Below are 17,353 nucleotides of genomic sequence, written 5' to 3'. Positions count from 1 at the left end.
CGGGTTGTCGGTAAGCAGTCCAGCCGTGGAGCTGAAAATCATCCAGGGAGCACGGGCCTGGGACTCGGGACTTGGATTCTAATCCCAGTTCCGCCCCTTGTCTGCTATTGGACCTTGGGCAAGTCACTTAACTTCTCTGGCCCTCAGGTGCCTCATCTGTAAAATGGGGATTAAAGCTGTGAGCTCCATGTGGGACATGGACCGTATCCAACCAGATTATCCTGTATCTCCTTCAGTGTTTAGTACAGTGTCCAGCACATAGTAAGCACTTCACAAAAAGCATAAAAAACCAAATAAGTCAGCGTCTTCCGGATGGTGTCAAATTGACGATGAAGTCAAAAGTAACGACCCAAATAGGCTTTGCAGAGGTGTGACCAAAGACAAGTTTGTTGTAGCAGAAGGTGAACAAATACAAATTAATGTACTTTGCCAACGAAAATGCAAAGGGACCAGCTTGAGATTTTAGAGGACATTCCATAATGCCGTTATTTCTTCTTCACAAATCGGAGTTAACTATAGCTCTTTCACTCTGGAGTGAAGATGAGGTGTCCAGATGTCCCCTTGATTGTTTCCATGAGCTTGTTTAGGTGGCTCATGAACAAAAGACTTTCTGTTACTTTTTTTTTTCTTCTTACTCCTCTGTGGGGAATCTCCTGGTTGTAATTCATGCGATATGTGCGGCATCCCTCTTTTTTTCCCTTCCAGGACGACTCAATCCCTCTCTCTCATCCTCCTTTTTCCTCCTCCCGCTCATTGTTACAATTCTTAATTCCTTCTCTTGGAATTGCTAGTTGGGCCAAAGATGGTATTTTTAGATTTTTAGCTACTGCAGAGATGATAGTGTCAGTTAAGAGCATGGTGATTGGAAAGAGGGAGAGTTAAAATAAGTAAAACATTCACAGGTACCAACTAATTTTACGGATTGGTTTCCACCCCCTCCCCGCGCTCCAAGGGTCTCGGTGGGGGAGGAATAGGAGTCGGGTTGTCATCTTTTTGTTTCCTTGCTCACATTCTCGGAGATATTAAATGAGCGTTGGAGTGGCCTGAGAACGGGCAGCAGAAAAGTAGAGGGCAAGAAACGAGGTAGTTCACAGAATGGCCGAGCAGCACCTGAATAATCTGGAAATGAATGTGGGAGTTAGCTTTGGGAATTCCACGGAAGGCCGGCTGTGTGGGCTGTAGTGTTTCACACAGTTTAACTTAAATACTAATCAGGTTTTTTCGGTCCTGTGTCACTGCAGTCCTTTGTGGTTGATGTCAAGTATAGTTGACTTAAGAGTTCCTGGTGCCAAATGGGAACAGGGTGAAGATCTAGTTAGAGTTCTTGAGAATGGGAAGAATTGAGCAGACAAAGTAGAGAGAAAGCACAGCATTGTGCCACCCCGACAGAACAGACCGAATTGTGATGGGATGGTGTCATCTATCTTAAAAATACAATTTTAATAATAGTTGTGGTATTTGTTAAGCGCCTACTATGTGCCAGGCACTGTACTGAGCGCTGGGGTGGATACAAGGAAATCAAGTTGGACACAATCCATGTCCCACATGGGCTCACAGTAGTAATCCCCATTTTGCGGATGAGGAAAGTGAGGCACAGAGAAATTGTGATTTGCCCAAGGCCACACAGTAGAAAAGTGGCAAAGCCAGGATTAGAACCCATGACCTTCAGACTCCCAGGCCCATGGTCTGTCCGCTACGGCATGCCGTTTTGTCATAGTTCAGTTTTTCTGTTGTTTACCAGGGTTTAAGTGAACACAGATTGGTTCTCAGTTAACTAAAATGAGGCAGATTAATGTCACAGTGAGTAATTATGACTCTTACAGTCCATCAGTCAAAATATTATAACTATTTATAGAAGCTGTAATTGAAACATTGTTTGAAGATTGATCTCTCATTTGAAATTTTTGAGCCTGGCCAGAGTTTTACATTGCCTTAAGTTTGCTTCTCCATTTATGTATGTCAAGTTGGTCCCCACAGATTGGTTCCAGATGAGAAGCAGTATGGCCTAGTGGAAAGAGCACAGGCCTGGGAGTCAAAGGGCTGGGTTCTAATCCCAGCGCCACCATTTGTCTGCTCTGTGACCTTGGGCAAGTCACTTAACTTCTCTCTGTTACGTCACCCATAAAATGAGGATTAAGACTATGAGCCCAATGTGGGACAGGCACTTGGCCCTACCTGATTATCTTGCATCTACCCCAGCACTTAATTCAGTGCCCGACACAAAGTAAGCACTTAAAAAAACACTTTTTTTTAAAGGTACCAAGAAGGGTGTCTCTTCTAAGGGGAGGGGAGGAAATCAGTGAGGGGACCAGTTTGGTGAATCTCAGATGATAGTGGAAGGGGTCTCTGGGCCACTCTGGCTCTTTATGAGAGCCTGCCATTTTCCCTGTTCCCTTCCCTTGGGTTCCTTGTCAGAATGGCACAGCAACAATTACTTTTGGTGTGGTAGAGGACGCTCCTTGGTTGGTGCTTGTCGATGCCTGTTTAATTTGTATAATGAAACTTTCTGGCATTGTCTAAGGGGGATTGTTAATATACACACACATACTCTCTTTCCATATGATTTACTTCTATTGCATCAGTATGGCATTCATCAAGCTATCAGCAGGGGAACAAAATCAGAAATCAGACTGACCTGAACTTTCTGTACCCGAATTGGAGCAGATGTGCTAGAGGTGGTGGTATCCGACCTGCTTTTTCATTGACCAAATTTGATGAGTCTTTGAACCCGTCTCCCGGGGAGGTATTGCTATAGAAGGTTTTCGGAAAACTAGGTAACAGCTGTGCAAACTTTGGATCAAGCCTCACGTGTTGAAATGGTCTCAGAGCTTCAGACCGAAAGTCTTTCAGCTTCATCAGGCAGCTTCAAAGCAGCGTTTAATGCAATACCAGCTTGCGCTGGGGGGTCGGGGGAGCGGGCTGCAGAATTCATTCCATTAGGCCGCCGTCAAATGCGCGTTCAGGCTGGTGATATGCCGCCCATTCTCTTCGTGGACCTGGAGTTTTAGACGTAGTGAAAGTAATGGCAAGAATCAGTAGTTTAGATCCTCCGCCACTCAAAGTAACTTCTCGGCGACTTTATCAATCAGCCGAATTATTGCTCCGTTAGGTTTTCATTCCTCCTCTTTCCCGAGACATTTGAAGGGAGGGCAGCACCGTGGCCTTGGAAGTGGATCGAGAGTAGGATTTGGAGACCGAGCTTGATTACCGCACTGCTCCAGATTTTGTTCTCAGGTTGCCGAAGGGGGAATAGTTCTGCTGACTTGGACCCAAGATGGGGCCTGGGAGCCCCGGTTCTGTGGTAGGCAGCACCGCTGACTAAACGAGGAGTCGCAGGCTCATTATTCGGGGACAGGCTGTTTCGGCTGGGTGTTTTTCTCCCAAGGTTGGGGTGACAAATGGACTGTTTTTCATGGAGTTGAAAAATAGTTGTGGTTTCAGTGGATTTTCGACTACAGGATGGGCCAAAAATAGTAACCTGAGGGAATGATAACCCCAGAACATGTGGCTGAACTGTTGTCACATTTGAACAGAATCGGTAAAATATTTACCATTTTTTTTCCATTAGAATGCTTCGGTTTGCCCAGTTTGAACACATTAAATTCACCTTTTATGTGAAAGTTGTTCAAGAGGCTGCGAATATCCACATAGTTAAACCACAGGTTTCAGTCTGAGACAAAACATTTAAATGATAATAGTAACAGTATTTACCAATTTAGTCAAACCCCGTTATTATTTTTGGCACACCCTGTAGTAAGCATGAGCTTGATTTTAAGGTCTGCATCCGATTTGGCCCAGAGAGGAAGAGATTTAATGGTAAGGTAGACTCTAATGGTCTGTGTTAATAATAGTAATAATAGTGGTATTTGTTAAGCGCTTACTATGTGCCGAGCACTGTTCTAAGCGCTGGGGTAGATATAGGGTAATCAGGTTGTCCCACGAGAGGCTCACAGTTAATCCCCATTTTGCAGATGAGGTAACTGAGGCATAGAGAAGTTGTGTCTTGCCCACAGTCACACAGATAAGTGGCCGAGCTGGGATTCGAACCCATGACCTCTGACTCCCAAGCTCTTTCCACTGAGCCACGCTGTTAAGTGGTTACTATGTGCCAGGCACTGTTCTAAAGGACTGGGGTAGATACAAGCTAATCAGGTGGGACACAGTCACATCCCACATGGGCCTCACAGTCTTAATCCCTATTTTGCAGATGAGGGAAATGAAACACAGCAAAATTAAGTGACTTTCCCAAGGTCACTCAGCAGACATGTGACAGAGCTGGAATTAGAACCTCTGACACCCAGGCCCATCCTCTTTTCACTAGGCCATGCCGCTCCACAAGACCTTGAATCTTGAATGCTGTGGTGGGACTGTCATTATGGGCAGTTTGCAATCAGCACTTGTGATTGGGTTATTGACACATTCGACAGTGTGAATGTAAGCTTGTTGTGGACAGGGAGTGTGCTAATTCTGTTGTATTGTACGCTCCCAAGTGCTTAGTACAGTGCTCTGCTCATAGTCAGCATTCAGTAAATATGATTGATTGATAGGGACGTTTACTATTTGTTTTCACCGTTTTGCTTTTAGTGGGTTTGGATTGTGGCCGCTTTACAGAATAAATTCTAGAACCCGTTTCAAAGAATGTTCCCTGAGACTAATGTCACATTTATCGTTCCGAGTTGTTGTTCATGATTGTCATCTCACTTAATTTTGATGGGAGGGAGAACCGCAAAGCCTTCTCCCATTTGGCATTCAGCACACAGATACCAAACAGTTGGGGTCCATCATGCCTTTGGAAAATCTAATTGGTCCACAAAAGTGCAGCGTGTGAATTCTAGTGGGCTTTTCATGTGTTTCAGAGTGAGGAAGTAAAATTATTCCTAAAAGATCTTTCAGAAAACTTCTAAGAGGCAAAGTTTAAAAAGATAGTTATGTCATTAGCAGCCTTAGAGTTCAATAATTCAGGCTTGGTTAGATTGTAAACTGAGGCGCAGCCAGTGCCCGGTTTGTGGCAGGGCTGACTGGGGTTTAGCCCTTGTCCCTTTGGACAGAGCCCATTGTCTCTAATTTGCAAGAAGAGCACCACAGGGCTTATGCAGGCTTAGACCTGTGACCGCATTCCTCTCCCCAAAATAGAGGCTCTTTCCCTCTGCAAACAGCACCCCATTGAGCCTTCTGACTGGAAAAAGCTTCTCTTCAGGGCAGATAAAAGGATGAGTTATTATTGGCATGCCCTCTGACCCCTCTCCCAGGACAAACAAGGAACAGTGAGGCCTAGTGGAAAGAGCCCGGGCTTGAGAGTCAGAGAACCTGGGTTCTAATCCCAGCTCTGCCACTTGTCCGCTGTGTGACCTTGGGCAAGTCACCTACCTTTTCTGTGCTTCACCTGTAAAATGGGCATCCGATACCAGTTCTCCTTTCTACTTACACTGTGAGCCTAATGTGGGGCAGGGACTGTGTCCAACCTGACTAACTTGTATCTACCTGAGCTATTAGAATAGTGCTTCACACACAGTAAGTGCTTAAACAAATATAATAATAATACAAATCAGACACTAGAGATGGCCAGTCCTTAAGTTCTTTGCAGGTAGGGATCATGTCTTCTGCTCTCCCAAGTGCCTAGCACAATGCTCAACCCATAGTAGGTGCTCAATAAAATATTATTTTTCTAAGGTTAGTGACCATTCTGACCCTTCAATGGTGCAGTACCTTCTCCAGTGGTGGCCTACTTCTCCGATCCGTATATCTTCCAAGCAGTAGTCTGATTTCAGTAGTTTGCCTTACCCTTCCAATCAAGAAACCCTCTGGATTGAGAGATGTCATCAGATTCTAGAGAGGACACTTTCAAAACTGGTGAATGCTTCGAAACTATAACCCTCAGAAAGCCTGGCAACATTTCCTTCTTTCTAGCTAAATGATGTGTACAGTTTCCCTGGAAACTGCTGCTGTTCTTTCCGGTAGGAGGCCCAGCTTGAAGATTTAGAAGAGGACTCTGAGAATGGAGAGACAGTAAGAGGCTCTGTTATATTAAATAATGTGACCTATAGGTAACCATCCATTTTTTTGGAAACCATTCGAAAGGCTCCTGGGTTTCCCATCCAGTCAAGTAGTGCGTTGTACAGAGTATTCTCCCTGGCAGCTTTTTCTATGTTTCATAGAAAATCATCCTTTTGAAGAATTCTTGGTAATGGGATTTTCATGGATGTAGGGAAAGGAAGCTGAGTCCTTTTGACAGTTCACGGACCTTCGCCTTATGAAATAGAAGAACTGTGGAAAAGAGTAATCCTCACGGAGTCTGGGCTTGAGGGTAGACATTCATTTAGTACTTTTTATTCTGTGTCGAGCCTGTGTAAGTCAGGTGGTGTGTTTTCTGTAAGGTAACCTGTTAAAGGACAGCCGCTCTCCATCTTTTGCGATGGGCTTTTGGGGAAAGGAAAGTTTCGTATAATTAACTCTTCTGAGAGTATCAGAAGTATTGGTCAATAAATACTCCTCTGCCTGGATCAAAGCCCTAAAATGCCAAACGGTACTGTGCTTTGCACACAGTAAAGCGCTCAATGAATAGAGTTGAGTGAATCACCCCCATCGTCAAAGATCTTCCCATCTTACCACAACAGTGAGACTCCCTGCCCTTTGGATTTCAGGTGTGAAAGCGGGACGCTCAAAGGTAAGGTAATGGTAAGATCTGGTACCTTAAATGTCAAAGCGGGGCACCCTGGTTTCTCTACCTGAAAAAGCGGCCCAGAATCGGCATGCATTGATGTTGATATTTATTGAAACTGCACCGAGAGGACTTAGGTGGTGCTCATTGAAATTGCCACGCTATAGTGGATATTGGCTTGTAGCTCTTGATTTCTGAAGAGGAATGATGGTACGACCTCATGGAAATAGGCAGGCTAGTTTAGGTTGGCTTGATTTAAAAGCCCATTCTGTTTTATAAGCTTGTCCTGGGTCCTATAAAGAACTTTCCCGTTAAGTGAACACTCGTCCGTCTTTCAGGTATCGGTAATATTGCTAATGGTTACTGCTGCTCCACTACTGCCCTGCAGGTCCTGGCCTGTGAGGGGTGTGGGGATTTGAGTGAACGTTCTTTTCTTCGGTTATTTAAAATTGCAGGCTGGAAGGATCTATTAAGGATGTGGGAAACCCTATTGGCCATGATAATTGGACAGGGGGAAGAGTCACCATGGTGATGAATGTTGCATGACTGTCTTTAGGGTGAGCCAAACAATTGGGGCTTTATACCCCACAAATGTAAGCCTTGAAGCCTTTTTAGGGAAGATGGCCAGAAATGGCTAAACACCTCCCTGAAGAAACAGAACCCAAACAGTTGGGAAATATACCAAATACCTACCGGGTGGAGGAGTTACAACTTGCAGTAGGCAGTTGGTAGCTTCTGGAATGTAACCTGACAAAAGTTGGAGGAAGAGCGTGCCGGGTAAGGTTTCTAGACGGAGAGGAGCCATAATTCTGGGTGCGCCCATCGAGGGGTTCAGCCAGAGAGTTGTAGAGGAGAGAGGAGGTAGTGTGCGGGGAGGAAACTGCTGTCCATTTGGGGGAACGGACAATTTCAATGACGTTACTCTTCCTGTTTGCGTTGGAATGTGGAGCCCGGGCTCTTTCTGGAGCAGGGGTCAACGCCGGCGGAGTCTCTTGTCGGGAACGCCGGGCGAGCCTCGAGCCTAGGACTTCATGCCTGAGAACCCGCTCGAAGGAGTCGATTCTAGTGAAGCAGCGTGGCCTAGTGGAAAGAACGTGGGCCAGGAAGTCAGAAGATGTGGGTTCCAATCCTGGCTCTGCCATATGTCTGCTGTGTGACCTTGGATAAGTCACTTCACTTCTCTCTGCCTCTGTCACCTCATCTGTAAAAGGGGGATTACGACTGTGAGTCCCATGTGGGACAGGGACTGTATCCAACTGATGACCTTGTAAGTACCCCAGTGCTTAGAACAGTGTTTGGCACGTAGTCAGCGTTTAATACCAGAATTATTATTAGCAATAAAAAATGCCAGTTATTACCAGTGATTGTGCTCTTCACAGACCCAGAGAAGTTAAGTGATTTGCCCAAGGTCACACAGCAGACAAGTGGCAAAGCCAGGATTAGAACCCAGGCCCTTCCCTAAGCTCATATTCTATCCACTAGGACATGCTGCTTCCCATCTGCAAACTGAAGTGGCCATAGCAGGGTCCCAGTGGAGGGTTGGAGTACCATAGCCCGGCAGGTAGTTGTCTTGGTAGTCACTTTATCACCCCCATCAGCCAGCTACCTGTCAGGATTCCTGCTGGGCCTCCTCGGTTCACAGATGGCCCCAGGGGGCATCATCCTGACAGCATAGCCCCTAGCAGTCCTTTAGTAAAAGACCCCATGGGTCTAGAGCCCGGTTCCCTGATTCCTAGATCCTGGCTCTCTCCACTGGGCTAACAGTGCCCTGCCTCTTAACTCCTAGATATAAGGCTACGTGGACCATTCCTGGACCAGACCCTTGGCAACAGTGGGCTTTTATTAGGTTTCCCCGTATGCCCTCCCTGATTTTCTCAATGGAATATTATGCAACTGCAACTTCTGCCCCAGAGCACGACCTGTTCTGAAGTAATTCTGCTCTGAGCTGGACTTGCATCATAGCACAGGGACCAGGAAAAAAAGGAATGTTATATAGCTTTCGGACCGTTGAACTTTTGCAGTTGGTGAAGGGTTTATTCATTCATTCATTCAATAGTATTTATTGAGTGCTTACTATGTGCAGAGCACTGTACTAAGCGCTTGGAATGGACAAATCAGTAACAGATAGAGACAGTCCCTGCCCTTTGACGGGCTTGCGGACTAATCGGGGGTAAGGACAGTGTAATTCCAGTGTAAATATTGAAGCTCCAGACCGTAGCCCTAGATTTCAGGCAGGTTAACATCACCCCACCCACCCCTGACCCACCTCCCCCAAAGGCAAAAGTTTCATATATTATTCCAAGAAATAAAATCTGGGAAAAGAGGTCATTGTACTCTGTTACAGACAAGAGAAACAAGAATCTTTATTGTAAAGGAGGATGAAATATCCCAAAAGTTCTCCAAAGTTCTTTGATTTGGAAGGACCTAAAGTCAGCACAAGCATACCTTCCTTCTACTTGTTTTATGGAGCAGAAACAGTCACTTGCCTTTTCTCTGCAGAGCAGTTCTCGAGAGAGAGTCATTTCCTGGAAAACCCTCTGCGTCCTCATTCCTTGGCTTTGATCAAAGTCAGATCTTGAACCAAGACACGTCTTGAATTGCCGCGCTCTTCAAATTGTAAATTTATTCTACCATTTTATCAAGTTTAGTTTCTCCAGCATCAGTGAATACAAGAGCCCTCATTCCCTCCACCCCCATCCCCTGTACGGTTATACTTCTTTGTGTGTTCGAGGGGGACTGAAGTGCAAATTATGGCATAAAAAACTGATTTGGATTACCCAGAGCTGCTACCGGGAAGCGTAGCCAACTAATAAGGTTTATCTGACCAAACCGGTGGAAAAGTAGAATAGGGAACACACCGTCATCCCAACATGTTCGAGTCTAAGTTCATTTTCAAAAATTCCTTAAGACTTAAGAAAATATCATCTGTATTGAATTTGTTAAAACTTAAGCACACCAAGATATTCCTGAGAAGGTAGTGTGGGTTGGTTGGGGGGGTGTACATACATCCATGCTTTCAACATACTGCATCTGCATGCATTTGGATCATTTCCAAATCATCTTGTCTTGGGATTCAGTGACACCACACATACTAACCATCAGTTTTATTTTTGGTCAGGACTGGGATGGGAAAATCCTCCCAATATTGCCTTGCTAGCTCCTCAGTAGAGCATTTTCTTATAACTACTAAGTTAATATCTCAAAAGTATTGCTAATAAGAAATGCAGTGTTGTTAGCGGAGCTATCACCTGAGTCTCATTTAAAGAGATCAAACTTTTTAGAATCTAAAGATTCCTTAGTACTGCTTCCTATCTGAGCTGGGGTCTTTTGATAGTCTTCCAGTTGAACTTTAGTTTTCATCTCTACATTAAGCATTCTGCCTCATTAGATGCATTTTATACTGTCTCAACTCTGCCCATCCCCTAATTCTTGGGGTTCTTTCTGGAGCGAGGATGGATCCCAAGGTGAGGAACTGGCCAGACCTGGTTCAGGACCTGGCCAAGGGGCCCAGAAAGGGATTGGGAAAAAGGTGATAGGAATCTGGGGGACATTGATGCCCTAGCAACAACCATCCTACAGAAGTGCACAGAACAACAGCCTGCTGGGTAACGCTTCTGTGTGAAACAGAAGCTATATCTTAGATGTGTGCACTTAGGAGTTCCCTAAAATCCAGCAAAAGTTCATTTTGTCATAGATTAGGCCTTCCTAATCACCCTCCACCCCACCCCCCTCCCCCCAAAAAACCAAACAAAAACCCAAATCAAATCCAAGAACTTTTGTCTGAGTTTAGTTTTCAAACATGTCTGCTAATTAATAATAACAATGTTGGTATTTGTTAAGCGCTTACTACGTGCAGAGCACTGTTCTAAACGCTGGGGTAGATAGAGGGGAATGAGGTTGTCCCACGTGAGGCTCACAGTCTTCATCCCCATTTTACAGATGAGGGAACTGAGGCATAGAGAAGTGAAGTGACTTGCCCACAGTCACACAGCTGACAAGGGGCAGAGTCGGGATTCTGTTGTACGTACTCTCCCAAGTGTTCCATTCTGTCATTCATAATGGCATACATAATGTGGTATCCTACCTGATTATTTTATACCCACCCCAGTACAGCGATTAGACTGTAAGCCCTTCAAACGGCAGGGACTGTCTCTATCTGTTGCCGACTTGTTCATTCCAAGCGCTTAGTACAGTGCCCTGCACATAGTAAGCGCTCAATAAATACTATTGAATGAATGAATGCTTGGCACATAGTGCTTTACAAATACCCTATAATAATTCAATTATATCTTCTTATAAATCCACATTTATATTATACAATAATAATGGTGATGGAATGTAATTGTCTAAAGGCAGCAGGGAAGAGGACAAGAAGCAGGAGAAATAAAGGACTTGGATAGTCACAGAATAATTAGGTTGTTATTGTCTGATGTTTTGAAGTTGATTCTTTATTTCACTCACAGTCTCTTGTCATTTTACTGTAGATTAATTTCAACTCATAGATTGTTCACTGGTGCACAGATATTTCCCTAACTCAGTTTAAAATTGTCCCATCTAGTAGTGTGTGAACCAGGGTAGAATGCAAGTGGAATCATACAGAATTAATTTTCACCCATTGTACTTCCCTGAAGCCAGTATAACAAAAGACATTTGGGTGACAATGTTGAAAGTTGTTGGTTACATCAATTCCATGCCACTAATGGGGCAGTTGATTAGATAACACATCTGTCATTTAGCCAAAAATAATTGGGTAATAGACCCTTCTCTCTCCCCCGCCCCCCGACCAGGCAGTGTTTTAATATATTTGTGTGAGATTGTAGAATAGTTGGGGTTATAGGCACACATTCGTAGCAATGAGCCAATCATTGAGGCTTCAGTCTGTTGGGCCATAATTAACTGTAATAGTGATTTCAGTGTCATGACTTAAATTGTCACTACTAGGAATAACGGCTTCAGAAGACTAATGCTTAGTAGAATATTAAAGATTGAATTTTTTTAAAAGTAACTGAAATAAAGTGTAATTTTGGTATTTTTACCAGACAGGTTTAAGTAGAATGTTGATTAGTTTTGTTAAAATAATCTGTTTTGAGATCCAAACTTTCCACCTTCAAAGCCTAAAGTCACGTCTCCTCCAAGAGGTCTTCCCTGATTAAGCCCTCTTTGCCCCAGCTCACTCACCCTTCTTTATAGTTCTGTGCACTTCAATCTGTGATCTTTGGACAGTAGATATTTGTCCCAACCCCACAGCACTATGTACATATTTTTAAAGTGTATATTACAAATTACTTATATTAATGTCTGCCTCCCCCTCTAGCCTGCAAGCTCATTGTAGGCAGGAAGCGTATCTGCTAATTCTGTTGTACGTACTCTCCCAAGTGCTTAGTCCAGTGCTCTGCACATAGTAAGCAATCAGTAAATATGATTGATAAACCACAGAGGAAGGTGATGGATGTGTTTTTTTGCATATTAACAAAGTAAAATAACCCGTGTCTAGATTCTGCCAATTTGCTGCCAAAATTCACTTATCCAATACAACTGTCTTCACAGCCAGCATACATTCCTAACGGGTTGTTCCAAAGGACTCTGTTCTGGATGATACCGGTGAGAAGCATTGTGTCCTGGGTTCTAATTCTGATTCCACCACTTGTCTGCTGTGTGACTTTGGCCAAGTACTTAGTGCCTTTATGCGTCATTTACCTCACCTGTAAAATGGGGATTAAGAGTGTGAGCCCTATGTGGGATAGAAACCATGTCCAACCTAATTATCTTGTGTAGTGCAGTGCCTGGCACATAGTAAGGACTTAACAAGTACCATAAAAGAAAAAAAAAACACAGGCATCTTAACATGCTTTAGAGGCAGCTTGAGTCAAAATAGTAGTCTTTTATTATTACCGTGCTTCCAAATCATGAGTTCAGCACAGTACATAATTGCCTAACCATATTCAGTTCTTTTTACAGCATTTTTCACCTTCCCAAGGTAACTCAAATTTTGTAACGTGAGAAATAGCGTGGTCTAATGGACAGAGCACGGATCTGGAGCCAGAAGACCTGGATTCTAATCCTGGCTCCACCACTTCTCTGCTGTGTGACTTGGACAAGCCATGTAATTTCTCTATGCCTCAATTACCTCATCTGCAAAATGGGGATTAAGACTGTGAACCTCATGTAGGATGTGGACTGTGTCCACACTGATTTCCTTGTATCTACCCCAGCACTTTAGTACAGTGTCTCGTAGTAAGCGCTCCACAAATGCCGTTTAAAACAAAGCACAAGAAGGTTGTGTTCTTACTTAACTGCCCATTATGGAAACTTCTGGTTGAAATGATGTTTAATATTACTATTAATATTAGCATTTACTGTGTGGAAAACACCAAACTAAGCACCAGGGAAGAAGAATGCACTGGTGCGTAGTCTTTAAGGATAATTTCATCATTTTAATTTTGGGGGCTTTAATGAGTTGCTGAACTGGATAGAGGTCTTAAAGAGGTATCTGCAGATTTTAAACTCCTTGGAGGAAATTTTGAAATACCTATACTACACCATGAGGGCAACTGTGAAATTGAGTAATTTGCTTTAAAAAAAGTGTTTTTGAGTTGGATTTTCAAGCTAAAAAGGCAATTTAGCAATGAAAGGAGTTTGTCCTGAAAAATATTGTTAGTGTGAAAGTTTGCATGTGAACTGACTTTTCATTTTCATCCATGAATGCACATTTCTAGAATTAGAAAATACTTTTTGGGTTTTATATAGATTTTTGTTCCCTGCCTTGTGTGCTAAAAATGTTTCTAGTGTGTACCCTATGAAAGGTTATTGTTACCTGATGCTTTTTCAAGGGTTGGAATTTGTCATCTCTGCTTTAAGAAGCAGTGCTTATAATCTAAAAAACAATATTCCAAAACAATTTGGTGATCCTAGGAAAAAGAATTTCATGAACATTTTAAAATTTAAAATCCAAGCATAACTTTTGATTAGTGGACTAGAAATGATCCCTTTTAATTGTTCCTACTCCTGGGTATGTCATATTCCCCCAAAGAGGCCCTCCTATTGCTGGCTTTGAGAAATTTAGACATTTATGCAAGTGACTTTTTCTTTTCTTTAAACAGTCTCATACTTACGAGACTAAGACAGTTCTTTGGCCAAATTAGAAGAACTGGATTGAGATTGGATTTCATTCAGGTGGGTGTGAGTCCTGTCCAGAATTCACTTAGTAAATTTCTGCTGTCAGATGTGGATTCATGTTGTCTCCTAGGATTTAGGGTAGGGAAGTTTTGTGGCACTGGAAAGTCCATTTGACTTTCCTGCTCCTCATTTTTTTACTTTGTTGCTAATTTTCAAATTGCTGCCACTTTAGGGAAGATAAAGTCTCCCCTGAAAAAAATTGCAGTGGTTTTCGAAGAAATTGAAGCTTCTAGGGTTACAACCATATTTTCTAGATATAGTGGGGTCAAAAAAAATAGAACAAGGAAGTGTCACGAGAGAAAGGAAGGGAAAGAAACGGACCCAACCTGGAATGAGGTGAGGCCCATTGAGGATGTGCAGGGAGTGCACAGGGAAGTAGGAAGAATAGAGCGGAGGAGAACATTCTAGTGACCGTTCATTGGGGGGGGACTTTGGGGATGGCATTCAGAATGCATTTTGTTGGGCAAAAAGGATACCTTAAAATTAAAAGATTAGAAGGTAGGAGTACTACTCTGTGAAACTGTTTGGGGTTAAGGAAAACTCACTAAGTGATGTTTTGTAATTTTACTAAATTGACACCTATTGATCACTTAGGGGAATTTTTTTTTCCCTACAAGCAGCATGATTTTGAAAACAATCTTCCTTTTCCTCTCACTTTCCAGATATTTTCTAGTCAAAATTGGTTAGTTTGGAATTCCTGTGGGCTAAAAGTTTACTTAAGGATAAGAATGTAAATGTTTTCCTTTTCTGCAGTTAAGATTTGTTTTGGGACTTTTATTTGTATACTGCTTGCTAGTCGAGTGTTAAGAACCGCCCATATCTAGTTAGCAGGACAGTTTGGGATTACAAATGTTGAACACAAATACACCCAGATTTAAGTGGAACAGTAACTTAACGTCTAACCGGTTAACAGATGGCCGGCAGCCATAGGCCTTTAAATGGAGTCGGTGTGTCAAAAGCTATGCAAACCAAGAAAATTAGCTAGAAAGTCTGTTAGGCGGAGTTGGTTTAGACGGAGTTGGTTTAGACGGAGCTTTCTTGTACATGCAGCGAGTGAGTACACTGGGAGTTTCAGGCTCCTGCAGGCTAGGACGGTCACAGTCATTTTAATTCTCTGTGCTTGGTATGTCATCTGTAAAAATGGGGATTGAGAGTGTGAGCCCCATGTGGGACAGGGACTGTGTCCAACCCGAATTGCTTGTGTCCACGCCAGTGCTTAGTACAGTGTCTGACACATAGTAAGTGCTTAACAAATGCCATAATTATTAATTATTATGGAGGCAACCTCATCGGGCTTGCTGCCGCCTCACCCCAAGAGTCTCTGTGGTGTTAGGGAGTGGGGAAGAGGCTCCTCCCCCAAGAAGTCTCCAGTGGCCTGGGGCTAGGGGACCTCTGGAGAAGGAGGGACATTCGGCGGAAGGCGGCAGGGGTTCTGGGGCTTTTGCTCTGCGGTCGATGGGAAGAGGGGCCGAGGGGTGCATCTCTGCACCCCCCACAACCCTCTAAACACAGAGCGTGTCAGGGCGCGAGGATGTGTCAGCTGCAGGGATTGCCGGTCATTTTGCTAGGCAGTCATCCAGAGCGGCCCCCTCAAACAGCATCTTTAAGCTCCCAGTAAGAGTAAGTACACCAGGAGGTTTGAAAAGCATCAAACCTTTCCCACGCAGCACCTCCACCGCCTAAGAGAACATCGCCCAATTCTGTGGTCTCACTAACTAAATGCTTTATCTTCTTGGAACGACCGTAGAAGGGGAGGCCTCCAGCCTGGGTAGGAAAAATCCCGCTTCGGCGGCCCCACCCAGCAGAGAGGCTGGAAACGATCTGGCAGGGATCTTCCTACTCTGTTGAACCCTCCCAAGCGCTTAGCACAGTGACCTTGCCACAGTATACGTTCCATCAGTACCGGTGATGGAGACCAGGGCCAAGGCAGAATTCACCCTCGAGGGTGAGTTCTCTCCTTCCCACTGGGGGACCAAACCTCTGCCGCTCTGACTTGAAGGGGTGTCCCACTCCCACCCTCAGGCACGGTATCCAAGCACTCCTTCCCCGCCACCCTGGCCACGGTCAAACACAACCACTTGGCTGATCTCCCAAGTTCATTTCCCCATAGATGCCTGTTTCCTTCCCCATCGGTTAATCTTCTGGCTCTCTTCTGAGGTTTGCCGGTAAGTAGATCAAGGAATAGGTGTAATAAACCGGTTCAGGACATTTAAAATTGGTTGTCCAAATAATCAATACAAGTAGTTACATTTTGTCTTGTCTTGTGTCTCCGACCCATAACGATTCCTTGGATATATCTCTCCCAGAACTCCCCACCTCCATCTGCAGTCATCCCGGTAGTGTATCCATAGAATTTTCTTGGTAAAAATACAGAAGTGGTAGAGTAAACTTGAGTCTCTGCTTTCGATCCCATGCTGCTGCTACCCAGCAAAGGTGAGGTTTAATTTATAGCAGATTGCCTTCCACTCAATAGCCACTGCCCAAGCTAGGATGCTATGCCTCTGTTTGACTCTCCCTCCCATAGCCGAGACTGGTAGAATACTGGAAACTCTCCAGGTGCGATCCTGAGGGGGGAAGATACATTTTACAAAGCAAATTTTGTCTAGGGTGGCTGTCGACTGGACACTTCTGGGTGGAGTTGAACTGCAATCCAGGTTAGTCTGTAGTAGAATTGGGCCAACCTGAGATGGTGAAAAATTGAGCATCTTAGAATAGGGTGGGAAATAACTCAGTCATGTTTTGAAGCGACCAGATCTCCAAAGCAAAGATTATGCCTTGCTGTCCCGAGCTTTGATTGTCCTGAAAGCCAAAGCCTGCCACGTTGTACTGTACCAAGTCATCACCAGTTTAGTTCTAGGATATAATTATGTTCCTTTTGGGTTGTCGACTAAGTCTTTAGTCGAGACAACAAGCCCCTCTGCAATTTCTGGTTAGCGGCAGCCCCCCTCAGGATCACTGTGTGGGTCTTCATCTATCTGGACCGCCAAAAAAGAAAAACGTTTTATTTTTAGTGACCGTGTAAACCCCCTCCCACGCACACACATACCCCACCCCAAGTGATTTGCTGTGGTGTTAGTGATCTATTCCTGTCTTTCATTTAGCCTCCCAGTGTGCTGTATCCTTGGCCTGTTAATAAGAATCTGTCTAATACTAACATTCGATTTAGCTGAGCAACTGCCCTCTTCCAGTGTAGACTAGATTTCAGATAAACAGGTGAAACTTGAGAGCTTCCACTTAGTTCTCTGGGTGACTAAGGCAATCTAAGAGACTTCACAAAGGAAATTTAGCATTGTGTGCAGGATACTCTTTTTTTGGTTGCTTCTTGGCTTAGTGGCTTCATATGTAGGGGTTTTTCTAACCCCATGGGATTTACACCCTTCCAATGCTTGAAAGCAATTTTTGTGTCCTAGGCCCCTTTTCCACTTAGTCACCTAGCCACACTGTAAGTTTGGTTTGAAATATTTTTTTAAGCAAGTCTTTTATAGACACCTTGGTTGCTTTTAATTCCCTGAAATTTCT

The 17,353-nt window shown here is 43.9% G+C and overlaps 1 protein-coding gene and 1 long non-coding RNA gene across 2 annotated transcripts in view; one reads left to right on the top strand and one right to left on the bottom strand.

The window, feature by feature from the left end:
* Positions 1–17,353, top strand: part of GLG1 (golgi glycoprotein 1) — a 137,527-nt gene that overhangs the window by 9,904 nt on the left and 110,270 nt on the right. The gene's annotated exons all lie outside the window — the stretch shown is intronic.
* On the bottom strand, positions 2,549–5,906 carry LOC114815149. Its single transcript, XR_003762924.1, has 2 exons — positions 5,707–5,906; positions 2,549–2,996 (listed from the first exon to the last, which is right to left on the bottom strand). It is a non-coding gene; the product is annotated as an uncharacterized LOC114815149 (long non-coding RNA).

Source organism: Ornithorhynchus anatinus, chromosome 11 (genome assembly GCF_004115215.2).
Source record: "Ornithorhynchus anatinus isolate Pmale09 chromosome 11, mOrnAna1.pri.v4, whole genome shotgun sequence".
Classification (NCBI taxonomy): domain Eukaryota; kingdom Metazoa; phylum Chordata; class Mammalia; order Monotremata; family Ornithorhynchidae; genus Ornithorhynchus; species Ornithorhynchus anatinus.
Note: the sequence above shows the minus strand (reverse complement) of the source record. Positions and strands in the feature narration are given on the sequence as shown.